Below are 21452 nucleotides of genomic sequence, written 5' to 3'. Positions count from 1 at the left end.
GATCTGCATATCCGTTTCCCATTGACACAAAGTCTTGTGATTTCACATGAGCGCTGCATTTCACCACGGCAATTTCAAGAGGTAACTGAATCACATGCAACAACTCCTTAATTCTTTCACCATTTTTCACTGGGGAACCAGAAGAGGTCATGAAACCCCTCTGTGACCACAACTGGCCAAAATCATGAACAATTCCAAATCCGCATCTGCTGTCAGTATAGATAGTCACTTTTAGTTTGTCAGCGCCATGGCATGCCCTAGTAAGAGCCACCAATTCAGCCACTCGAGGAGAATACACTCTCTCGAGCCAAGATGCTTCCAGGATACCGGTGATTGTACACACAGCGTATCTGGCTCTCAGTACTCCTACTGAGTCCCTCAGGCATAAACCATCAACAAAGATAATGTAATCATTCTCTTCCAATTGGGTATCTTTAATATCGGGTCTCAGTTTGGTGCACAGTTCTGTTACTTCAAGACAATCATGTTCTACTTCCTCAGCCTCATCAACATCTGTATTTTCATTGGGAAGCAAAGTTGCCGGGTTTAACACAGTACAGCGTTTCAATGATACATTAGGTGACCCCAGTATAATCGTTTTGTATTTTGTAAGACGAGCATTTGTCATGTGCTGCGTCTTGGTTCGGATGAGTAGTATTTTGACTGAGTGTGGCCCATAACTGTTAGGGGATGTCCTATCACTATGCCTTCACATTGAATAAGGCTTTGACCAACTGCTGCAACTGCATGCAGACATCCCGGTAAGGCTGCTGCGACCGGGTCCAAAGTAGCTGAAAAATATGCTACTGGGCGGTTTGCACCTCGATGGACCTGTGTCAGGACAGACAAAGAACCAGCATCGCGTTCATGACAAAACAGGACAAAAGGCTTTGTGTAGTCAGGTATACCTAAAGCTGGAGCCCTGCACATGCACTCTTTCAGTTCCATGAATGCCCTCATATCTTTCTTCGACATAGTTAGGGTACCCAGGCTATCCTTAACCTCCTTGACAGTCAGCCTCACCAAAGGCTTAGAGATAATTGAGAAGTTGGGAATCCACTGGCGACAGTAGCCCACCATTCCCAAAAACATCCTAATGTTTCTTTCGGATGTCGGGGGACTGATCTGTAATATGGCTGTCACTCTTTCCTTGGATATTCTCCTTGACCCCTTCTCAATCAGGTGGCCTAAGTACTTCACTTCTTTCTGACAGTACTGTAGCTTCTTTGGGGACACTTTATGTCAGTTCTTTCCTAAATGATTCAGTAAATCATCTTTCGTTTTGGACGCAATCAACAAATCATCAATGTACTGTACTAGAGTCGAATTAAAAGGCAGTTCCAGTGACTCCAAATCCTCTTCAGATGCTTAGTATTGTCTAAGTCTATGCCGTATTTGTCTGCCACGTTCGCTAACCTCCGGTGCACCTTACTCACTTCTTTGGTTATTTTCGGGCACAGATATCTTAATTCTGCTTCAGTGTATGATTCTAATCTGTTCACTCCCAAGATCCCTTCTACTAACCTCAGCTGCTTCCACCCCCAACCTTACAAAATTCAGGTATTCCTCTCTTTCTGATCGCTCTGCTGTCGCAGGAGTAGTCTGTGGAGTGTTGAGCTTGTCTAACCACTCAGTTAACTGTTGCGCAGTTAAGCCTTGCAACAAGATATTTCCAGCCTGCACCATCGGGGTCTGCAACGGGTTTGCACTCATTACCTGTGGGGTTAGTAGACCCAAACCTGCTTGTCTCATTGTCTCTAAAGGGACCCCAATCGGACTGAAGTCCAACAAGGATCTAGATCTCTCCGCTGTGTGCTCTCCCAGTGTCATCCCTTGGGAGCTTCCTGTGAATCCTCCTCTTATCACCTCTTGAGTCATTACTCCTTGGTCACACACACTAGGTTTTGCCTGCGCGTCTAACGGTACTGGCGGACCAACGGTAATTGGCAAAGATATAGCAGCTGGCGCCTGTCCATTTCCCAATCCTGGTGGGGCATTAACTCCCATAGCTTGATTCATTACAGGTGCCGTAACTGACTGCGGTCCTGTGACCGAGGTGTAATTCGGAACCACCTGTTGCTGCGTTTGGGGCAGCAATTGTGGAGTTGGCTCAATCTGTACTAACTTTGATCCCGTGTATACTGGATCAGACGGCACCATCAAACTCGTAGTCGTCTCTAATACTGGGACATCAGGGTAGAGCCTCTGAACTGGTGGTGGCTGCAACTGTATCTGCGTCTCTGGTGCAGTGGATACACTAGCACCATTCTGTATCGGAGCTGATGTGGTAACATTATTTGCCTGTGCTGTATTTGTGATCCCCTGATTCTATGACGAACTTACAGGACCTGCACTAGTACTCGGTCTGTTGTCATTTATGGCGTATGGTGGTGGTCGATCATGTAACAACTGATTGAGAAACTAATTGTCATCCGAATCGTCTGTCGTATGGCCATTAATTCCAAATCGCTAACGCCTCAAACTGAGCTGGTCTTGGAGGTGGCTTTTGCTCATTTAACGCTTTCCGCAAATTCTCTAGAACCCCTATGTTAAAGGGATCTGGAAACGCCAAACACCCATCTTTCTCTGTTAACTTGCACCATTGCTTTAGCCAAAGAAATGGCGCGACTCCCTTCTCTTCCATTACGGCATAAGCCGGAGTATCCTCTGGCGGTGTAGGCTCCCCCACACTTGCTGTAATGTACGCATCTCCCCTCAAAGCACTCTTTAAAGCCTTGAAAAACTTAATTTTTGCATCTTTTATTTTGTTTAGAATCGAATCAGGAAGTGACTTTAGTTCCCAGAACACTCTTCGCCTACCTTCTCACCCAATCGCCTCTCACGGACGGCTGCCAATCTGTGCGCGACCCTTCTCACTAGCTGACCTATCCCAGCGAGGCTCCAATGACGTCACACCCACACACACTGCGGCTAACAAAGTCTTGCAGCTTGTCTTCCTCACTCTAAATCCACACAAACTAATGCAATATATTGCGAGCACCTTAACAACAAACTCAAATTTGCCGGTTTACTACAGGAAGGGTAACACAGTTGCTTCAGAACTTTACAGAGATTTCACTTGAAGCCTCGGCCGCTACTCTCTCCTTCTCAAATCCCGCACTCGCAAGCAAAATTTGACCCACAAATTTCACTCTCGACTTGTCAATGGTTTGTCCTAGTGCACTTTAGAACTTACCAAATGTCCATCAAAGGTTTTATTCACACACTTTAACTCAAACTCGACTCGTCAACCACGCCCGATTGACCTATTAAACCGCGCAAAATACAACATAAACCAAGTGTCTCATACACTTATCAATATACTCCGGAGTCTTAGACCACGCCGGGTCCGTACATCACAAACAACCATGTGGACAATATTTTTAGCCCAAAGCGCCACACTCACATGAACTTCACCGACTTCCCTACTCTCTTACTGCGGAGTACGCCCACTCCTACTAAAATATTACCTGGCCTAAATTCTCACAAACCTTCATAATTCACCTGCGATATGCATAAGCTGAGCAAGCGCAAATTCTACGTCACGCATATCTATCACTAGAACGCTGAGAACATACCCAACTCACTTCGGCAAGATCCGAGATTCCGGGAAAGTCATTTGGGACTTAGGGGCACATCATACCTCAAATTTGCATTATTTAAAAAATACTTCGAAAACAATGGTCCCTTGTCCTAGGGCCTCAAAGAGCCAAAACTGTCCTCTGCTACCAGAACTGATAACGCGTCCCGTCTTAGATAATTTATTTGTCTGGGACCCGTTTTAGGCCAATGAATCTTTTGACCCTGATTGAAGACACCTTCGGACGAGGCAACTAATCAGCATATAAATCACTAGGTCAATAATTTTCTCAACATTCAATATGTGAAGGTAAACCAAACTAGATAAATGCATCAATAAAGTTTGACCACACCATGACCTTTCAACCATGAATAACCACACAAAATTAGTAAGATTTATGTTATTTTATTCCCTATTGGTTACACTCTACTAGCAAGTTTATTAATCTCAAAACCAGAAAACACATCAGCAATGTCACAATGTGGCAACTAGAATAAGATTTCATCACCGCAAAGATCATAAACATCAGAACAAAGCACAACGTCAACATAGATTAACTTTAGCAGAGTATCATTAGCGCATTATTCAACAAAGCATTGGTTCAGTCATTTGTCTATTTGCGTCCGTTTTAGTGAGCTACTTAACTAACCTCGAATTAGCATTAGCATGTTGGGCTTCATGCAAAACAATTTAGCAACACAAATTTAGAAAACATCTATCTATGGTCTCTATCAAAAGAAGCAGTTGGTACCTAGAAAGGAAAGGCAAACAGACAATTACAATCTCATCATCATATAGTTACCCTCCATAATGGGTCAGCATACAGAGTCAGTCTTCGTCCTCAGGGCATCAGTTGATTCGCCATCGGCCAGGAAACACAGCTAAGTCCAGCAAGACAGGCAATACGGGACACTTCCCTCTTAAGGAGGAAAAGTATGAATCGGGCAAGACAAAGATACAGATGGATCGAAGAATCAAACAGCAAAGTCTTTAAGATAGAATAACGAAGTGTCTTTGTAATAACAAAGGCACGTAATGGCTGATTTCTCCTCTTATCATACGATTATATCAAACTTATTGTAAAGTCTCCTAATTTCCAACTGGGCAAAATTTGGTGCACCATTATCTCCATCCAATGATCAGGTAATCACCTCATTAGAATTGTCACTTTAGAACAGTTCTCACGTAGTTTATTGGCTCCTGTAATTGACGTCTCCAACGGGTAGAATGTCAGGTACAAATTTTTAGTCTCTCAGGGTCAGTCAGTAGCTCCATTGTCTTTACCAGTTCAGGCGACCTTGTACCTGTTGCAAGTTTACACTGTTGCATTCAGCAAGAATGTCTCCTTGAGCAAGTCGAGTCTCAGAAAGAATTTACTACTGTTACACACATCTTCTAGTTTCTGGAAAAGAACGGCTACATGTCCTTCAGCAAGTCAGCACATTGCATGTTAGAAAAACGCATTTAATATGAGACCGGCAGCTAGGCACCAACTCATGCTAACTAAGGCTTAATGATTAATTCAGCAAAACCTTAACTTATAACTCTAAATGCTAATACAGAATCATACATTAGTACATTAATAATTCATCGTTAGTCAATTTCATTTACCATCCTATACATTGGTGGCCACTCCCCGTGGGCACATTTGAAACACACGTTTAGTAAAACACAGCAATACAATTTCTATGCAGCATCATTAGGCATTAATTTGCAAACATTTCATGTTCATTTTGATTCTAATAACTACACTCCAACACCAGGTTAACAACCAAATACGGAAAAAAAATAACTGAAAGATTGCCAGTTAACCTTTGCCAATGGTCTTCCTCTGTATGTGAACCCACCTTGCCACATTTTTATTAACTTGTGATCCTTCTGAGGTAGAAATATTTTTTTAGTTAACATCTGCAGGTTATGCCGCAGATTACAGATTATGTTGCATATTCAGCAAATATATGGAAAAAACGCCATAGCTGCAGAATTGCATAAATCCAGTGGCCCTGCAAATAGGGAGCACATGGGATCTGGCTTGCTTCTTAGTTCATGAATTGCATTGCCGTGGTGGTGGTGGGGGGTTAATGTTTAAAAACGATCACTTTTAAAAATGCCTCAATGTAGTAATTTAACCTGATGTACTGAGGCAAACTGTTCTTGTGGGCTGCCTATGCTCAGGAAACTGAACTTGTAAGTGCTTTACTTACCTGAGAAATTAACCAATACTTACCTCCCCCAGGAACTGTTGATTTTTGCACTGTGTCCACTTTTAAAATAGCTTATTTGGTGCGCCTCGATTTCTGGCGGGAATCAGAGAAGGTGAGGCAACAGCTGAAGAGGCTGGACTGGGATAGAGCGGAGTATGCGATAGCGAGACTTAAGCACAAATTCTATGTTGGGAGCAATAGGTGCGGAAAGCTAATGGCACACCGGTTGCGAGCACAGCGTGCAGCGTCTGGAATAAAACTGATCCATTCCCCTTCTGGAATGGAGGCGGGTACGAGCGATCAGATTGCAGAGGCTTTTGCAGAGTTTTACCGGGGCTTATACGCGGCTGCTGAGGGATATGCCGCGCCATTGGATTCATTTTTAGATGGCATAGCAATTACGCCTCTTGGTGAGAAGGAGGTGTGTCTGTTGGACCAGCCGATAAGGTTGGAAGAGGTTATATCGGCAATTTCTCGACTAAAAGTTGGGAAGTCCCCTGGTCCTGATGGGTTCACGGCCTTATTCTATAAGACTTTCTGCGTGGAACTCGCTCCGCTTCTGGTGCGCCTTTTCAACTCCTTTCGGACGACAGGAGCTCTGACACCTAGTATGTTGGACGCTACTATTGTAGTTATACATAAACCGGATAAGGACCCAGAGGAGTGTGCCTCATATAGGCCGATCTCACACCTGAATATACATGCCAAGTTGTTCACTGGCATTCTTGCTACCCGCCTTAATTTCTATATGCCGGGTCTTATTGATCCGGATCAATCAGGTCTTATACCAAACCGACAATGCGGTGACAATACGAAGCGGCTCCTGCACCTGTTGGATAAAACGGACCGCTCCCGCAGAGAGGCGCTTTTCCTCTCTATCGATGCTGAAAAAGCGTTTGATAGGGTTCATTGGCCCTATCTCTTTAAGGTGTTGGAGCGATTTGGTCTGGGCCCCGTTTTCAGGTCCTGGATCAGTTGTGTTTATCGGTCTCCCAAGGCGGCGGTTCGAGTTAATGGAGTGCTCTCCCTGCCCTTCCCGGTGGGACATGGGACCATACAGGGATGCCCGCTTTCTCCCCTTTTATTTGCGCTATATATGGAGCCCTTTGCGCAGAGGTTGCGGGACAGTCCCTTGGTCTCAGGTGTGAAGTTTGGCGGAGACCACATCTCATCACCCTCTACGCAGATGATGTGATCCTTACTTTGGCGCATCCCGCGACCTCACTGCCAGCGCTTATGGAGATAATAGCCGAGTTTGGTCGGGTCTCGGGATTTGGGGTTAATATGCAGAAGCCTCAGGTTCTCGGTTTGTCAGTGAGACCGGATCATGAGGCAGATCTGAGAGCTAGCTACCCCTTTATCTGGTCGTCCTCGAGTCTCCCTTATTTAGGAGTTGAGCTAGCGACCTCGGCCGCTAAGACATCGAGCTTGAATTATATGACGCTAGTTCGTGAAGTTCAGCAGGACTTGGAATCATGGGGAGGCATAAACTGTCTTGGCTGGGTAGAGTGGCGGCGGTGAAGATGACAATCTTGCTGCGCATCCTTTATGTGTTTCAGGTGCTTCTTCTGAATCCGCCTCCGAGAACGATAGTGTAGGCGGGTGTCAGCCACCTCGCCTACTGCAGCGCTGGAATGGCGCCGAGCACGCACCTCCTCCGGCCCCGTTCAGCATCACCTAGGAGACGCGTGGGGGCGGAGCAGCCGGCCGACGCAGGATTTCCGGGTCGCCGCCAGGGAGACGGAGAAAAACGCGAGAGGAGAGAGGCAAGGGGAGCGCGGAACCAAGGAGGCGGAAAAGGAGGAAGGCCCAGAGGAAGAAAAGCCAGATGGAGGGAAAACCAGTGGAACACGCGACGAGGAGAGGAAACCCAGCATCAACAGTGGAGCGTCGGAAAAGCCCCGAGGAGGAGACGAACCCTGCCACAACCCAGGAGGGTCGTGGCTGAGCAAGGTACGGGCTTTTCTCCAGGGAAACCGTCATAAGGGGAATAAGGGAGCGGCAGGGAGGACTTAAAGGGAACGGGGCGGGTTGTTCTGGGTGCCAGGGACTGGGGGAGCACTGATCCCACCCCCAGCCTGTCACCAACCTAATCTAGGCACTGTAACAATCAGTATCCCCTTTTGGTTGCCAACCTACGCTAATACACTGGCCCCTCTAGTTCCTTCCCTCGCCCTCCCACATCTGTACTAACCTCTCCTAGAGATACCCAAATTCGTCCCACTTACCTGGAAACATCTCCTTGTTTTTTCAGAGAGTCAACGGGAATCAGGAGGAAGCAGTCGGGAAAACGTCGCCTACAAAGGAAAGAGAAAGAGGATGAAAGACTGATAAATGACAAGCAAGGTTTCACCCCAGGTAAATTGAGAAGACTTACAGCCATTATAACTGTATAAGTCTTACTATAATAAACAAATTTTGCTATGCCCTTATAGGGCCCCCTGAAATCCGAGTCTGAGTCCTCTGTACCATTGAGCCCGCCACAGTGGTGTCAGAAGTGGGATCTTGTCCCCGGGCGGTACAGAGGTGTTATGAGCATGGAGGAGAAACCTACTCTCGAAGACATGATAAAACAACTGGCAGAGGGTCAACGTCACCTCCAATTGGTGTGGGAGGCACAACAAAGGGAGGCCAGAGAAGATCGAGAGGCTCTCCAGGCCGCCCTGAAAAGTCAGGCCACTATAATGGCCAATAATCAACTGGTCCACGAAACCGCCCCTCAAAAATTGACCGATACTATTGCTGCCAGCAAGGTACATCCGAATGTACCTAGCTCGGTACTACAGAAATATCAAGAGGGTGAGGATCCGGACTCCTTTTTTACGAACTTTGAAAGAGTAGCCTCGTCAGCCCAATGGCCTGAAAACCGTTGGGGCCAATACATCGCCCCCCTCCTAACAGGCACCCTCCAGTCTGCCTATCAGGCTGCCAATCCCGGTGGCACCACCCCTTATTCCGACATTAAGAAGGCCATTCTGGAGAGAGTGGGGCATGATACAGAATATTACCGGATGAAGTTCCGCAAAGTAAAATGGAGTCAGAATGAAGATCCACGTACATTTTACTACCGGGTGAAGGACTTAGGACTAAAGTGGTTGGGGCCCTTGGGGACTAACAGCGAAGACGTTATTAAAGCCATTATCTTGGAGCAATATCTGGATTCCCTTCCTGGGAGCACCCGGAATTGGATTAGGCAGCATCCTAAAATCGACACCGAACTAGCCGTCGACTTAGCTTGTGCATATCACAGGTCGATGGACATTAAAAATCCAGCTCCCAGACCCCTGAGCAAAATGCCCATGACTCCTCCTCAATATACAACCAGACGAACCCTTGAGGAGCCCGGTCCCTCCCGGAGTACTGAACGAAGCCCCATGCAACAACTCCAGTGTTTCAGTTGTGGTGAGTGGGGCCACATAGCACGAGGATGTCCAAAGAAACAAGAGGGAGTGGAACCAATGGAAATAGGGATTACTCGAGGAAGAGTGCTGTGTATAGGGAAGGGAGATAAGTCCTTTAAATATACCCTGCGAATAAATGGCAATTGGTCACGGCCTTGATTGACTCTGGATGTAGTCAATCAGTGATACGCCGAGATGTAGTCAAATCCGTAAAACCAGAGACAACGCAGTGGGTGACGATATGTTGTATCCATGGGGACCGAGCCAAGTATCCCCTTGAGTTGGTGGAAGTGGAGTGGGGCACCAATCATGACTTCCTCCCCATGGGACTCATGGATAATTTGATTGAAGACTGCGTCATTGGGACTGATTATCCTAGATTCCATGACCTCCTAGAGCAAATACGGAAACCCGATCCTATAGATGGTTGGTGGGTAGACGCTCCGTTTGGTAATACCCCCATTTACGGTCCCCCAGAACGGAGAAAACTATCCCGAAAAGAAAAGAGAGCAGAAAAACAAAAATATGCCTTAAAGCAAAGACAGGAGAACCCCGAGAAAACAGTGGCCAATATAACCGACGCCCCAGTTTCATTTAGAATAAGTCAACGCGAGGATCCCACCCTTGAACACGCTTGGAGAAGTGTCAAAAGTGACTCTACCGGAGAGGTAGGTCCACACTTTATAGTCCAGAATGACCTCCTATATAGAATTTCCAAAAGAGTAAACGGCGAGAAGAAACAACTAGTAGTCCCTGAGCCGTACCGAACTCAGGTATTATTCTTAGCCCATAATCAACCAGGAGGAGGACACTATGGGCGAGAAAAAACAGAGGAATATTTATTGAGACGTTTTTACTGGCCAGGGGTCTATGCCCATATTCGAAAATATTGTACTCAATGCCCAAAATGTCAACTAGTTGAACCCGGAGCAGTTAGGAGAGCCCCGTTGCATCCCCTACCAATTATCGACACTCCTTTCAGAAGAGTAGGCATGGACTTGGTCGGACCTCTTTTACCATCTGCTAAGGGCCATACCCATATCCTCGTTCTAGGAGATTACGCCAGTAGATATCCTGAGGCGATCCCTCTTACTAGTACCACTACCAAAGCCGTTGCACAAGCCATGATAACGTTTTTTTCACGGGTTGGCTTCCCAGAAGAAATTCTTAACGATCAAGGGACGCCATTCATATCCGGGCTCATGAAACAGATATGTAAAACCCTAGGAATTACCCAAATAAAAACAGCGGTATATCATCCACAAACGGATGGTTTGGTAGAGCGCTATAACCGCACCATTAAAACTCTCTTGCGGAAGATAGTAAGTGACTCAGGTAAAGACTGGGATCAGAAACTACCCCTAGTGCTTTATGCAATACGGACACATGAACAGTCCTCTACTGGACATAGTCCGTTTGAACTAGTATTCGGGAGACAGCCCCGTAATTTACTAGATATGGCGGCAGAGATGTGGGAGGAGGAGAATAATGAAGAGAGACCCATCCTAGAGTATATCCACAAGTTAAAAGCACAACTCCAGAGGGTCTAGGAGGATGTACGACACCACTTAGAGAAAGCCCAAGATTCTCAAAAAAACTATTACGATCAGGGTACCCAACTACGAGTTTTTCAACCCAACGATCAGGTACTGATCATGCGACCTACCTCTGAACATAAGTTGCTGGCAAAATGGCAAGGCCCATACCGAGTAATAAAAGCAGTCACCCCTGTTACATACCTCATCGAATTAAACGATCACCCCAAATGGTCCAAATCTATCATATAAATTTGTTTAAAAAAATGGGAAAGTCCTGAGAACAATAGTAGTATTCCTGCTTCGGGCTAACTCTTGACACCAACCAACTCATTAGAGATAGACCTATTTCCCACCCTCCAACCAGAAAACCAATTAAGGCCTTGTGTCAATGATTCCCTATCTAACACTGAGAAACGTCAATTACTTGAGTTAATACAAAAACATTCTGAGTTTTTTTCCGAACTTCCCGGCCGAACGTCCCTAGTTCAACATCATATTCGGACCCCCGAGGGTCGAACCGTACGCCTACGACCCTATCGAATTCCCGAAGTGAGGAAGATTCTTATAGAAGGGGAGATCACAAATTTTTTATCTTTAAACGTAATCGAACCCTCCTCGAGCCCGTGGTGTTCCCCAGTTGTCTTGGTTCCGAAACCGGATGGCTCTGTCAGGTTTTGTATCGACTTCAGGAAGCTCAATGAGATATCGCTCTTCGATACCTATCCTATTCCCCGGGTAGATGAGGTTCTAGAAAAAATAGGAAATGCGCGGTTTATGTCCACCATCGATCTAACAAAAGGCTATTGGCAGATTCCTTTAGCCCCAAAAGACAAAGAAAAAACAGCGTTCGCTACCCCTTCTGGCCTGTACCATTTCACCGTCCTTCCATTTGGGCTTCACGGTGCACCCGCTACATTCCAACGTTTGATGGACCGACTCCTACGGCCCTTCCAAGAGTTCACTGCAGCCTATCTAGATTATATTGTCATTTTTAGTGCAACTTGGACAGAACACCTCCAACACCTAGAGAAAGTGTTCTCCACACTAGCAAGAGCAGGTCTTACCGCCAATCCTACAAAGTGTGTCCTAGGGCAAACCCAAATAGCATATCTCGGGTATGTTATTGGTATGGGAGTTTTACGTCCCCAGAAAGATAAAGTAGACGCCATTAGACGAATACCACTCCCCAGAACCAAAAAGGAGCTTCGTTCTTTTCTAGGGTTGGTAGGATATTATCGTAGATTCATTCCACAATATTCCACCATTACTGCTCCCCTCACAGATTTATTAAAGAAACAATATCCTGCCACCCTTCCTCCCTTTTCTCCCTCTCAACTTCAAGGCTTTCAATGTCTCAAGGAGGCACTCTCAACCGAACCAGTATTGAGATGTCCTGATTTTTCCAGACCCTTCCACCTATTCACCGATGCTTCCAACGTCGGCCTGGGAGCAGTTCTAGCCCAACCCGACGATCAGGGGCATGACCATCCCATCGTATATATTAGTCGTAAGCTGTTACCAAGAGAAACCTCCTATCCCAATATTGAGAAGGAATGCCTTGCCATAAAATGGGCGATTGAGTGTCTCCAATATTATCTCTTAGGTCGGCCTTTTATCCTTTATACTGATCATGCCCCATTGACTTGGTTGGCCTCCCATAAGGACACTAACGCCAGGGTGTTGCTCTGGTTCCTTGAACTCCAGCCCTTTATTTTTCAGGTTCGTCACATCTCTGGGTCCAGACAGTGCCCCGCTGATTTTCTTTCCCGCTGCCCGGATTCTACGGTCCTCTACCAGTCCCGTTCCTGTGATGGGGTGTGTAGGCGGGTGTCAGCCACCTCGCTGTAGTGCTTTCCTCTTATCTAGTTTTTAAGCACTAACATAACACACCAGAAATGCACTTCTGAGGTCAAAGAAGACTTTTATTGTTGTTAATTCTTCCCCAACCACAATATTTATGAATGACAAATTAGTAGCTTTCAAGCACACGTTAATGCACAGTTTGCAATATACACAGCAGGTTATATTTATAAGATATTGAATGCAAAGCAAAACAAATACTTCACCGTGTGGGAAACTATTTACAGCTTCATCTTTCTAGGGTCTGCAAGCTGATGACTCCTTGTCAGCTGCAAGAAAGTGATTCATCTACCCACACGGGATACTGGCAACGGGCGCCTCGTTCCAGCACGAAGTCAGGCAGATTCGAATCTGAATCTCTGCAGCCTGTGACATTCGTTACAAAGGTGTGCCCCCTCCTCTCAGACGCGGGAAAACTACGCAAGTCTCTGGAGACTGGCCAGGTCTCCGAGACTTCTCCTCTTCCCAGGCTCAAGCGGAGAGAAAAACAACCAGTGTACCCTCTCTTATCATGTCTAGTCTACTGTGAGAAAAACATCTTGGTTCATCTTGTGCAAAAACACAGCTTGGAAAAATACAGCTTGGATTCTCAACTGCAATGTCTAACTCCACTTTAAAGGCAATAGGCAGCTAACCTAAATATCAAATGCAATGTCTAATGTCATGTCAAAGCCAATAGGCAGCTGAGCTGAATATAAAATGCAATGTATAATATCATGTCAAAGCCAATAGGCAGCTAAGCTGAATACAAAATGCAATGTATAATATCATGTCAAAGCCAATAGGCAGTTAAGCTGAATACAAAATGCAATGTATAATATCATGTCAAAGCCAATAGGCAGAATATCTAATAGCATGTCAAAGTCAATAGGCAGCTAAACTGAATACATCATGTCAAAGCCAATAGGAATGCAATGTCAAAGCCAATAGGCGGCTAGACTGGATACAGCATGTCAAAGCCAATAGGCAGAATACAGAATGTAATGGCTAATGCAATGTCAAAGCCAATAGGCGGCTAGACTGAACAAAACATACCATGTGCTACTGGTGAACATTGAGCAACTAATATGCGCAGTGGTGAAACACAAAGTCATTGGTCAAACAAAATTAAGCCAATAGGCAGGACATTCCGCCCTTTGACCAATTAATTTTTGTTTCACATATCTCTTGTTTCAAACAAAAAACAAAAAACATCAGCACAAAAAAAAAACATTATCAGCAAGTCACATTTGAATGATCAAAGCAATCCCTGTAAAGCAATAGAAGTGGATTAACACATTGATTTCATAACCTTTCACATCAGATACATCTACATAGAAAAGACTGAGCAATTTGTACTCTGAATGAGTCTCTAATTCAACAGTGTTAGCAATTTGATGTGGCATGAGTTCTACTCATGTAAAGGTGCACGGTCCACCTGAAAGGTTTGCTGGAAGGTAAGCAAAAGTCAAAGTTCCATACGAGAAGGGAAAAAAAAAAAAACACAGCTTAGTTCCAGTGGAAGAATTCAATCAAACAAGTTGAACTTGAACTGAAGGCGCAGTTTGCGCAAAATGGATCCATGGTGCTGGCACTTTACTCAGCCAGGTTCAAGTTGGGGGTTCGGTCCCTTCCCCGACCCCACACGCACACACCGAAAGGGGGACCACGCAGCACACTCAGGGACAGTGGCAAAACGTGGTAGGATCTGCAAAAGAAACAAGTATGACTTTTCTTGCAAATAACATTTGTCATTTAAACTGCACCCTTCCTCTTTCTTTCCCTGTTTTATAATCAGCAGGACGTTTTTGGGGCCCTTTGTTATATTCTCTGCAGGTTCTGGAGGGTCACTTGGGGCTTCAGCCCACACACCAGCACTGAGGTTTTTATCTGCTGCACCACAGCTTCCCTTTTCTTGCACTGTCAGAAGGGCTGGGGCAGACTCCTTCTTTACTAAACCTCCATTCACTGCACTTTTGTCAATTTGGGCCATTCTGTCTCCAATTTGTATGAATGAATCAGATTCTTTTCTAGGTATCAGCATAATATCGATTTTTCCTTGGTAATTTGCAGCAATCACTCTCCCTAAAACCTGATCCATTTGCCATTTCTGTTCTGGTAACTTTCCTCTCCCCAACTGCTCTGTGACTGCTTGCATGACAAATTGCTTTTGTGCGTGCTGCACATTTTTTATCAAATCTAGGGGAATGTGCATCTCTCTCCTCTCTGCCCACCTGTAAGTGGCTTTTTCTCTCAGCTGTTCACATTTCTGGGGCACCCACTTAGCCATCCCCACTAAGGCAGAATTCTGGGTGTACACTTTTCTCTCTGAATTTTTCTCATTAACATCTGCAAGGTAATTGAAACAGTTAGGTGTAAGCCATGTGGAAAAACAAACAGCTAAAACATTAGCAATGAACCAAAAATCAGCATAAAAATGACACATCTCAAGTAGCTCTTGCTTTAAAATCTGCCACACATTATACAACGCTGTTCCTTCTACTGTGCCATCAAACAACATTTCAGTCAATGAATCATTAGTAAAACAAACATGCTTTTTATCTTCAGTGGACACGAGTTCAAATGGTGCACTCAACTTCACTCGTGACTCTTTTATCTGTGGTACTCTAGCCCTGTCTTGCAAGTACCAGATCCAGTGTATGATTCTAGCTAGGGGCACTATTTTTCCCTGTTCCTGAATTACATGTACATAAGTATTTCCTTCTTGCACTGCGCAGAAACCTAAAGTCTGCATTATTTCATTTGCCAAATCACAAGTGCGCAGCTGCATATTATTTTTCACAGTGACCATATAAAAAAGTGTTAGGATTTCACTCAAATGAGGGCTATTCTGTTTCCAAAAATCAAACAAGCTAATGTCTTGCTCTAAAATCTTTGTTTTACTTCATTCTGCAACGGTAACTCGTAAATCACATCCTGAGCTCTCTCCGTGTTATCAGTTAAGGAATGCGCTTTCACTGCCAAAAACCCTGGCTCCCAGGAAGGCTCAAAGCAGCTCGGAGCTGTCTTAACCCCCTCATTACTGGAATGGGACAAGAAAGATTCTTCTAAAACAGCATTTTTATAACTTTCAGTCTGGCTAATTTGCTCACGTAAATTCCTATTTTCATGTTCCAACTGCATACATTTCTCCTGCATTTCTCTGTAAGCAGATAAAGGTATCCAGACCTTTCTGTCATCATTACTTCCAAAAGACACATTTTCTACATATGTACAACAGAAATTATTTCTCAAAGCACTATCAGGCAGTTTAGCTACACATGCCTTTTCAAACATGGTCTGCCGTGCTTCTGTAATTCTCCAAACAGAAAACAATTCACAGTTTTTCATAGCACCATCGGGCAGTTTAACAACACATGCATTCTCAAACATGGTCTGCCGTGCCTCTGTGATGCTCCAAACAACAAAAAACAATTCCTGTAATTCTCCAAACAACAAAAACAATTACACTTTTAAAGTGTGCACGTAGAAATCTACTAATTCGTCAATACCCCTTAATCAACTCTTAATGACCTCTTCCCTTAATCGGCCCCACTTCTGGTACCAATTGTAGTGCTTTCCTCTTATCTAGTTTTTAAGCACCAACATAACACACCAGAAATGCACTTCTGAGGTCAAAGAAGACTTTTATTGTTGTTAATTCTGCCCCAACCACAATATTTATGAATGACGAATTAGTAGCTTTCAAGCACACGTTAATGCACAGTTTGCAATATACACAGCAGGTTATATTTATAAGATATTGAATGCATAGCAAAACAAATACTTCACCGTGTGGGAAACTATTTACAGCTTCATCTTTCTAGGGTCTGCAAGCTGATGACTCCTTGTCAGCTGCAAGAAAGAGATTCATCTACCCACACGGGATACTGGCAACGGGCGCCTCCTTCCAGCACGAAGTCAGGCAGATTCGAATCTGAATCTCTGCAGCCTGTGACATTCGTTACAAAGGTATGCCCCCTCCTCTCAGACGCGGGAAAACTACGCAAGTCTCTGGAGACTGGCCAGGTCTCCGAGACTTCTCCTCTTCCCAGGCTCAAGCGGAGAGAAAAACAACCAGTGTACCCTCTCTTATCATGTCTAGTCTACTGTGAGAAAAACATCTTGGTTCATCTTGTGCAAAAACACAGCTTGGAAAAATACAGCTTGGATTCTCAACTGCAATGTCTAACTCCACTTTAAAGGCAATAGGCAGCTAACCTAAATATCAAATGCAATGTCTAATGTCATGTCGAAGCCAATAGGCAGCTGAGCGGAATATAAAATGCAATGTATAATATCATGTCAAAGCCAATAGGCAGCTAAGCTGAATACAAAATGCAATGTATAATATCATGTCAAAGCCAATAGGCAGTTAAGCTGAATACAAAATGCAATGTATAATATCATGTCAAAGCCAATAGGCAGAATATCTAATAGCATGTCAAAGTCAATAGGCAGCTAAACTGAATACATCATGTCAAAGCCAATAGGAATGCAATGTCAAAGCCAATAGGCGGCTAGACTGGATACAGCATGTCAAAGCCAATAGGCAGAATACAGAATGTAATGGCTAATGCAATGTCAAAGCCAATAGGCGGCTAGACTGAACAAAACATACCATGTGCTACTGGTGAACATTGAGCAACTAATATGCGCAGTGGTGAAACACAATCTCATTGGTCAAACAAAATTAAGCCAATAGGCAGGACACTCGCCTACCGCAGCGCTGGAATGGTGCCGAGCACGCACCTCCTCCGGCCCCGTTCAGCGTCACCTAGGTGACGCATGGGGGTGGAGCAGCCGGCCGACGCAGGATTTCTGGGTCGCCGCCAGGGAGACGGAGAAAAACGCGAGAGGAGAGAGGCAAGGGGAGCGCGGAACCGAGGAGGTGGAAAAGGAGGAAGGCCCCGAGGAAGAAAAGCCAGACGGAGGGAAAACCAGCGGAACACGCGACGAGGAGAGGAAACCCAGCATCAACAGTGGAGCGTCGGAAAAGCCCTGAGGAGGAGACGAACCCTGCCACGACCCAGGAGGGTCGTGGCTGAGCAAGGTACGGTCTTTTCTCCAGGGAAACCGTCATAAGGGAAATAAGGGAGCGGCAGGGGGAAGTAAGGGCACCAGGGAGGACTTAAAGGGAACGGGGCGGGTTGTTCTGGGTGCCGGGGACCGGGGGAGCACTGATCCCACCCCCAGCCTGTCACCAACCTAATCTAGGCACTGTAACAATCCATATCCCCTTTTGGTTGCCAACCTACGCTAATATACTGGCCCCTCTAGTTCCTTTCCTCGCCCTCCCACATCTATACTAACCCCTCCTAGAGATACCCAAATTCGTCCCACTTACCTGGAAACATCTCCTTGTTTTAATAAACAAATTGTGCTATGCCCTAATAGGGCCCCCTGAAATCCGAGTCCGAGTCCTCTGTACCATTGAGCCCGCCACAGATAGCCACTCTCCAATCGGCGATTCTGAAGTTTATATGGGAGGGGCGGCCGGTGCGGCTATCGCGACGGGTTCTGTACCGTCCTAAGAGTGGGGGAGGTTTAGCGATCCCTTGCCTTCAGCGATACTTTCAGGTGACTCAGGTGCGCTGTCTTTTGGAGTGGAATCGCCCGCTCACTGAGAAACACTGGTGCTTCATGGACCAGGCAGTAGCATGCTTGCATATATGGAAGGAGCCTTGGCTCCGACGCCGGCATAGGGCAGCCGGACTTTATTCCTCCCCAGTTACGGGGGTTACGCTGCGCACATGGGACACAGTGGCCTGTAGATCCGGGTTGACGTCCTTTCCATCCCCGATGACCCCCATAGGCGCAAATCCTGACTTTGAGCCTGGACTTCGGCTGGAGGGTCTGCGACGCTGGTACGAGGGGGGCTGTAAAAGGGTGGAAGGTCTCTTTGACGAACAAGGGGTCCTGTCTTTTGAACAGATGAGGGAAGCGTATGGCTTGACGGAGGCAGATAGATTGATGTTTTATCAGATACGGCACTGGGCTTTGCAGCAGGTGAACAGAGCGTTAATAGATAGACCTCTTACGCCATTCGAGAAATGGCTCCTGTTAAAGAGAGATGATAAAGGAGTCATCTCAGAACTTTATCGGCTTTTGCAGGGGGAACAGCACCCGCCTAGGACTAGAGGACAGGTGCGTTGGGAGAGGGAGTTCTCGGATGAGGAATGGGACAGTATTTTTTACAGAATACATCACACAGCCTATAACGCAGAGGGACGGAGACGTCATACAAGGTGGCCTCCTATTGGTATTACACTCCGGCGCGTACACACACTTGGGACCCTGTTAAATCTGACCTATGCTGGAGGGGGTGTGGAGGCACGGGTACACTTGTGCATCTGCTTTGGCATTGTCCCAAACTTCATCGCTATTGGGAGGGCATTATTGATGAGATTGACACAGCGTTCCACACTAAGATCCCCAGATTTCCATCATACATCTTGCTGGGGCGGCCTAATCCCCTTACCTTTCCCTTGAGGTCATTGAGGGGGAGACAGATGGCTCTGGCACTTAAATCAGCCTTACAGCTGATCCTGACCATGTGGGGTACGGATAGGGTCCCGACGCATAATGCACGGCTCCAGAAGCTTTGGTTTATCTTTGCCATGGAGAAACCCACACTGGCCTCGCAGCAGCGGATGGGTGAATTGAGTGAATTATGGAAGCCATTTCTGCAGATTCTATCTGCAGAATTTACGGAGTTGACATGCCCAGCTTATTTGAGAGTCCTGAGGCTGACCTGAACCCTGACTAGAATGCTTGATTGAGAGATTTCAGAGGGCTGCGATTTGGTGGGAGGAGGGATAGAGTGGAGGAGAGATAGGAGGATGACACGGTCGCTGAGGGGGAGCATTGTTAAAGTGTTTTATTTTATTTGTATGTCTGTTTGGTTCTTATATACGGGACTCGCAGTCTGGAGGATCTTTAGTCGGGCTCCGCATGCTAATTCTATTACCAAGAAGAGACTAGTAGCGAGGCTCCTTTGAGCCAGAACTAGAGCCAGTCTAGAAGACTTTTGTAAGTGGATTTAGAGCTTTTGCAGCGGAGATATATACCATGTATTGTACTGTGATATACTGTGCTTACATTTTATATTTTGTATTTGCATGTTTCAGTGTTTAAAATAATAAACAGATTTGATCCATAAAATAGCTTATTGCCAGTTTACCTAAAACAGTGTATGTTACTGTTCTAATTCAATGTTCCTTACTTACCTGTGTGGAGTACCTTGCATTTTATGTATTTACTTCAAATCTTGAATCTTGTGGTGCTAAAATAAATTAAGAAAATATATTTTTCTATATAAAAACTATTGGCCTGGAGTTAAGTCTTTGAGTGTGTGATCCTCATTTATAGCCTGTGTGTGTACAACAAATGCTTAACACTACCCTCTGATAAGCATACTGCTCAACCGCACTACTACAAAATAGAGCATTAGTATTATCTAATTTTGCCATTATCAACCTCTAAGGGGAACCCTTGGACTCTGTGCACACTATCTCTCACTTTGAGATAGTATATACAGAGCCAACTTCCTACAGTGTGTGTTTTCAAGTGTGTTGTCCTTGTTTTGATCCTGTCTGTGAATCGTTCCCATGTCATGTGTGATGACCACAAAGGTGAGGTTATCATCTTAATGGATGAGCGAGAGGCCGCAGTGATAGTTTTCAATATACTGGTAGCTTTGGGAAGCTCAGAGATATTTTGTTTAAAGTTTATCGCCCCGAGCAGGCATAGCTTGTAGGAAGAGATGGTGGAGCAATCTGTTCTGATGGACTGTGAGATATCAAGAAATGGTCATGGTATGTAGCGTGTTAGGACCTGCTGTGCTGGACTAAATTAAAGTCCTCCATTGGCCAGCAGCATCTGGCAAATCTCTTCAGTTGGTGATTGGTGACTTATTGCTGGGGACTGGTACAGTACTAGGTGCTTAACATGACCCATAGCAGATTTGTCTAATCAACAACAAAGTGCTTTTTTGTAGAACCATACTTCATTGCGAAGCAATCTTTTCAGCCAACATGCACATGGGGCAACAGATGAGTGAAAGCAACATATACGAGGGGTAGAAGCACCAACAAGTCAACAGAGAGAGAGAGAGGTGCCTGGTTTGGCTCCAAGAACCCATGCATGAACTGATCCTAGAAATGTTTGACATGTGGTGCATGGAGTCTGCTTTTACAGAACTGTTCCATGGTATTACAGAACGTCAGAATGCAGGGGCTGCGTCACTTCTGCCAAATCAGTACTGTCATACCAAAGTACCTGACTAGCTCACAGTGCCTTACTTGCCCTCCTAACCTTACAGAGTGACAAGTAATCCTGGCAACGCAAAAGGCACGACACTCTAGCCCTCTCTCAAGGAACAGTGGAAAAACAGGTCAGTCCTTTTGGTACATTATCTCAATCATACACATCCGTTGGAATATTAAGAAAGACATAATGAAAGTACACAATATATTTATTGCAACTAACATAGTTTATTATGAAGCAAATTAGGTGTGATTATAATAATGGCAATAATTATAAAAATCATAATATCAGATAGAAAACTGTATAAGACAAATAGTGCCATCATAATGCAAAGCTAGGGCTTTTAGCCTACCCTGTAATTGTATGTGCCGGAAAACTATTATTATTATTATTTGTGATCAGTCAATCAGTGATTTATAAAGCACTGCTAACCACCCGTAGGTTCTCAAGGCTCTGTTTGTGGGCGTGCTGCTCATTGGAAGGGCCAGGCCTTGAGGTCCTTCCTGAACTGCTTGAGTGATGTGATCTGCCTGAGCTTGAGAGGTAGTGTGTTCCATGTCCGGGCAGCTGGGTAGGAGAATGATCTTCCTCCTGCTGTGCTTTTCCAGATCTTGGGAAAGGC

The 21452-nt window shown here is 45.3% G+C and overlaps 1 long non-coding RNA gene across 1 annotated transcript in view; it reads left to right on the top strand.

Annotated features, from left to right (window-relative positions):
* The first annotated feature begins 7377 nt into the window (after positions 1-7377).
* LOC138247347 (uncharacterized) overlaps positions 7378-21452 on the top strand; it is a 73948-nt gene continuing 59873 nt past the window's right edge. Inside the window, exons 1-2 of the long non-coding RNA XR_011194457.1 lie at positions 7378-7737; positions 8039-8142. This is a non-coding gene — a long non-coding RNA (uncharacterized lncRNA). The remainder of the gene's footprint in view (positions 7738-8038; positions 8143-21452) is intronic.

The sequence above is a fragment of the Pleurodeles waltl genome, chromosome 7 (assembly GCF_031143425.1).
Source record: "Pleurodeles waltl isolate 20211129_DDA chromosome 7, aPleWal1.hap1.20221129, whole genome shotgun sequence".
NCBI classification, from domain to species: domain Eukaryota; kingdom Metazoa; phylum Chordata; class Amphibia; order Caudata; family Salamandridae; genus Pleurodeles; species Pleurodeles waltl.
The sequence above is the reverse complement of the archived record's forward strand: the minus strand, read 5'-3'. Positions and strand labels throughout refer to the sequence as shown.